Source organism: Cryptomeria japonica, unplaced genomic scaffold (genome assembly GCF_030272615.1).
Source record: "Cryptomeria japonica unplaced genomic scaffold, Sugi_1.0 HiC_scaffold_20, whole genome shotgun sequence".
NCBI lineage: Eukaryota > Viridiplantae > Streptophyta > Pinopsida > Cupressales > Cupressaceae > Cryptomeria > Cryptomeria japonica.
This window is the reverse complement of record NW_026728842.1, coordinates 360684-365000: the sequence shown is the minus strand read 5'-3', so window position 1 is coordinate 365000 and position 4317 is coordinate 360684.

Genomic DNA, 4317 nt, shown 5'->3' with positions numbered 1-4317 from the left:
AGAACGGAAATTTTAAAATCTCGTTTTTTTTTGCCTTTTCTGGAAATTAGTGAAGGCAGCGCATCAAAGGTGCGCAACGCTGGTGCGAACCTGGGAGCGCTCCGATGTGTGCTCCAAGGTGCGGCGTGCACGAAGTCGGAGCCCGGTTTGCCCCGGGTGCGCACCTCGCGTGCACCTTCGCCGGGGTGGGCACCTTGGTGTGCAGACCTTGGCTGGGTTGCGCGCCCTGGTGGGCACCATGGTGCGCACCAAGGAGCGCTCCGAAGTGTGCTCCAAGGTGCGGCCTGCACGAAGTCGGAGCCCGGTTTGCCCCGGGTGTGCACCTCGGGTGGGCACCTTGGTGCGCATGCCTTGCCTGGGCTGCGCACCAGGGCGGGCTCAAGATGGCACCCGCGTTCCTTTTTTTTCACTATCTTTCAAAACGGAAATTTTAAAATCTCATTTTTTTTTGCCTTTTTCTGGAAATTAGTGAAGGCAGCGCATCAAAGGTGCGCACCTCGCTGCCCACCACGGTGCGCAACGCCGGTGGGCACCCGGGAGTGCTTCGAAGTGTGCTCCAAGGTGCTGCGTGCACGTTGTCGGAGCCCGGTTTGCCCCGGGTGCGCACCTCGCGTGCACCTTCGTCGGGGTGGGCACCTTGGCTGGGTTTGCCCCGGCTGCGCTCCGAAGCGGGGTTATTGGAGCGCCGCCTCTTTTTTTGTCGGAGCGTTTGGTGGGGTTTCTCGCACTGGCTCTTCCCAGGCCCGGTTGCCACCCTGGCGCGCACGAAGTCGGAAGTAGGGTTAATTGCCCGGGTGCGCACCTTTGCCAGGGTGGGCACCTTGCCTGGGCTGCGCACCAGGGCGGGCTCAAGATGGCACCCGCGTTCCGTTTTTTTCACTATCTTTCAAAACGGAAATTTCAAAATCTCCTTTTTTTTTTGCCTTTTCTGGAAATTAGTGAAGGCAGCGCATCAAAGGTGCGCACCCGGGAGCGCTACGAAGTGTGCTCCAAGGTGCGGCGTGCACGTTGTCGGAGCCCGGTTTGCCCCGGGTGCGCACCTCGCCTGCACCTTGGCCGGGGTGGGCACCTTGGCTGGGTTTGCCCAGGGTGCGCTCCGAAGCGGGGTTACTGGAGCGCCCCCTCTTTTTTTGTCAGAGCGTTTGGTTGGGTTTCTCGCATTGGCTCTTCCCAGGCCCGGTTGTTGGGTGCGCTCCCACCCTGGCGCGCGCGAGGTTGGAAGTTGGGTTAATTGCCCGGGCGCGCACCTTCGCCAGGGTGGGCACCTTGGTGCGCACACCTTGGCTGGGCTGCGCACCAGGGCGGGCTCAAGATGGCACCAGCATTCCCTTTTTTTCACTATCTTTCAAAACGGAAATTTTAAAATCTCGTTTTTTTTTGCCTTTTATGGAAATTAGTGAAGGCATCGCATCAAAGGTGCGCACCTCGCTGCCCACCTTGGTGTGCTCCGAGGTGCCCACCACGGTGCGAACCCGGGAGCGCCCCGATGTGTGCTCCAAGGTGCGGCGTGCACGAAGTCGGACCCCGGTTTGCCCCGGGTGCGCACCTCGCGTGCACCTTGGTGCGCACACCTTGGCTGGGTTGCGCGCCCTGGTGGGCACCATGGTGCGCACCAAGGAGCGCTCCGAAGTGTGCTCCAAGGTGCGCCGTGCACGAAGTCGGAGCCCGGTTTGCCCCGGGTGCGCACCTCGCGTGCACCTTCGCCGCGGTGGGCACCATGGCGTGCACGAAGTCGGAGCCCGGTTTGCCCCGGGTGCGCACCTCGCCTGCACCTTCGCCGGGGTGGGCACCTTGGTGTGCAGACCTTGGCTGGGTTGCGCGCCCTGGTGGGCACCATGGTGCGCACCAAGGAGCGCTCCGAAGTGTGCTCCAAGGTGCGGCCTGCACGAAGTCGGAGCCCGGTTTGCCCCGGGTGTGCACCTCGGGTGGGCACCTTGGTGCGCATGCCTTGCCTGGGCTGCGCACCAGGGCGGGCTCAAGATGGCACCCGCGTTCCTTTTTTTTCACTATCTTTCAAAACGGAAATTTTAAAATCTCATTTTTTTTTGCCTTTTTCTGGAAATTAGTGAAGGCAGCGCATCAAAGGTGCGCACCTCGCTGCCCACCACGGTGCGCAACGCCGGTGGGCACCCGGGAGTGCTTCGAAGTGTGCTCCAAGGTGCTGCGTGCACGTTGTCGGAGCCCGGTTTGCCCCGGGTGCGCACCTCGCGTGCACCTTCGTCGGGGTGGGCACCTTGGCTGGGTTTGCCCCGGCTGCGCTCCGAAGCGGGGTTATTGGAGCGCCGCCTCTTTTTTTGTCGGAGCGTTTGGTGGGGTTTCTCGCATTGGCTCTTCCCAGGCCCGGTTGCCACCCTGGCGCGCACGAAGTCGGAAGTAGGGTTAATTGCCCGGGTGCGCACCTTTGCCAGGGTGGGCACCTTGCCTGGGCTGCGCACCAGGGCGGGCTCAAGATGGCACCCGCGTTCCGTTTTTTTCACTATCTTTCAAAACGGAAATTTCAAAATCTCCTTTTTTTTTTGCCTTTTCTGGAAATTAGTGAAGGCAGCGCATCAAAGGTGCGCACCCGGGAGCGCTACGAAGTGTGCTCCAAGGTGCGGCGTGCACGTTGTCGGAGCCCGGTTTGCCTCGGGTGCGCACCTCGCCTGCACCTTGGCCGGGGTGGGCACCTTGGCTGGGTTTGCCCAGGGTGCGCTCCGGAGCGGGGTTACTGGAGCGCCCCCTCTTTTTTTGTCAGAGCGTTTGGTGGGGTTTCTCGCATTGGCTCTTCCCAGGCCCGGTTGTTGGGTGCGCTCCCACCCTGGCGCGCGCGAGGTTGGAAGTTGGGTTAATTGCCCGGGCGCGCACCTTCGCCAGGGTGGGCACCTTGGTGCGCACACCTTGGCTGGGCTGCGCACCAGGGCGGGCTCAAGATGGCACCAGCATTCCCTTTTTTTCACTATCTTTCAAAACGGAAATTTTAAAATCTCGTTTTTTTTTGCCTTTTATGGAAATTAGTGAAGGCATCGCATCAAAGGTGCGCACCTCGCTGCCCACCTTGGTGTGCTCCGAGGTGCCCACCACGGTGCGAACCCGGGAGCGCCCCGATGTGTGCTCCAAGGTGCGGCGTGCACGAAGTCGGACCCCGGTTTGCCCCGGGTGCGCACCTCGCGTGCACCTTGGTGCGCACACCTTGGCTGGGTTGCGCGCCCTGGTGGGCACCATGGTGCGCACCAAGGAGCGCTCCGAAGTGTGCTCCAAGGTGCGCCGTGCACGAAGTCGGAGCCCGGTTTGCCCCGGGTGCGCACCTCGCGTGCACCTTCGCCGCGGTGGGCACCATGGCGTGCACGAAGTCGGAGCCCGGTTTGCCCCGGGTGCGCACCTCGCGTGCACCTTCGCCGGGGTGGGCACCTTGGTGTGCAGACCTTGGCTGGGTTGCGCGCCCTGGTGGGCACCATGGTGCGCACCAAGGAGCGCTCCGAAGTGTGCTCCAAGGTGCGGCCTGCACGAAGTCGGAGCCCGGTTTGCCCCGGGTGTGCACCTCGGGTGGGCACCTTGGTGCGCATGCCTTGCCTGGGCTGCGCACCAGGGCGGGCTCAAGATGGCACCCGCGTTCCTTTTTTTTCACTATCTTTCAAAACGGAAATTTTAAAATCTCATTTTTTTTTGCCTTTTTCTGGAAATTAGTGAAGGCAGCGCATCAAAGGTGCGCACCTCGCTGCCCACCACGGTGCGCAACGCCGGTGGGCACCCGGGAGTGCTTCGAAGTGTGCTCCAAGGTGCTGCGTGCACGTTGTCGGAGCCCGGTTTGCCCCGGGTGCGCTCCTCGCGTGCACCTTCGTCGGGGTGGGCACCTTGGCTGGGTTTGCCCCGGCTGCGCTCCGAAGCGGGGTTATTGGAGCGCCGCCTCTTTTTTTGTCGGAGCGTTTGGTGGGGTTTCTCGCATTGGCTCTTCCCAGGCCCGGTTGCCACCCTGGCGCGCACGAAGTCGGAAGTAGGGTTAATTGCCCGGGTGCGCACCTTTGCCAGGGTGGGCACCTTGCCTGGGCTGCGCACCAGGGCGGGCTCAAGATGGCACCCGCGTTCCGTTTTTTTCACTATCTTTCAAAACGGAAATTTCAAAATCTCCTTTTTTTTTTGCCTTTTCTGGAAATTAGTGAAGGCAGCGCATCAAAGGTGCGCACCCGGGAGCGCTACGAAGTGTGCTCCAAGGTGCGGCGTGCACGTTGTCGGAGCCCGGTTTGCCTCGGGTGCGCACCTCGCCTGCACCTTGGCCGGGGTGGGCACCTTGGCTGGGTTTGCCCAGGGTGCGCTCCGGAGCGGGGTTACTGGAGCGCCCCC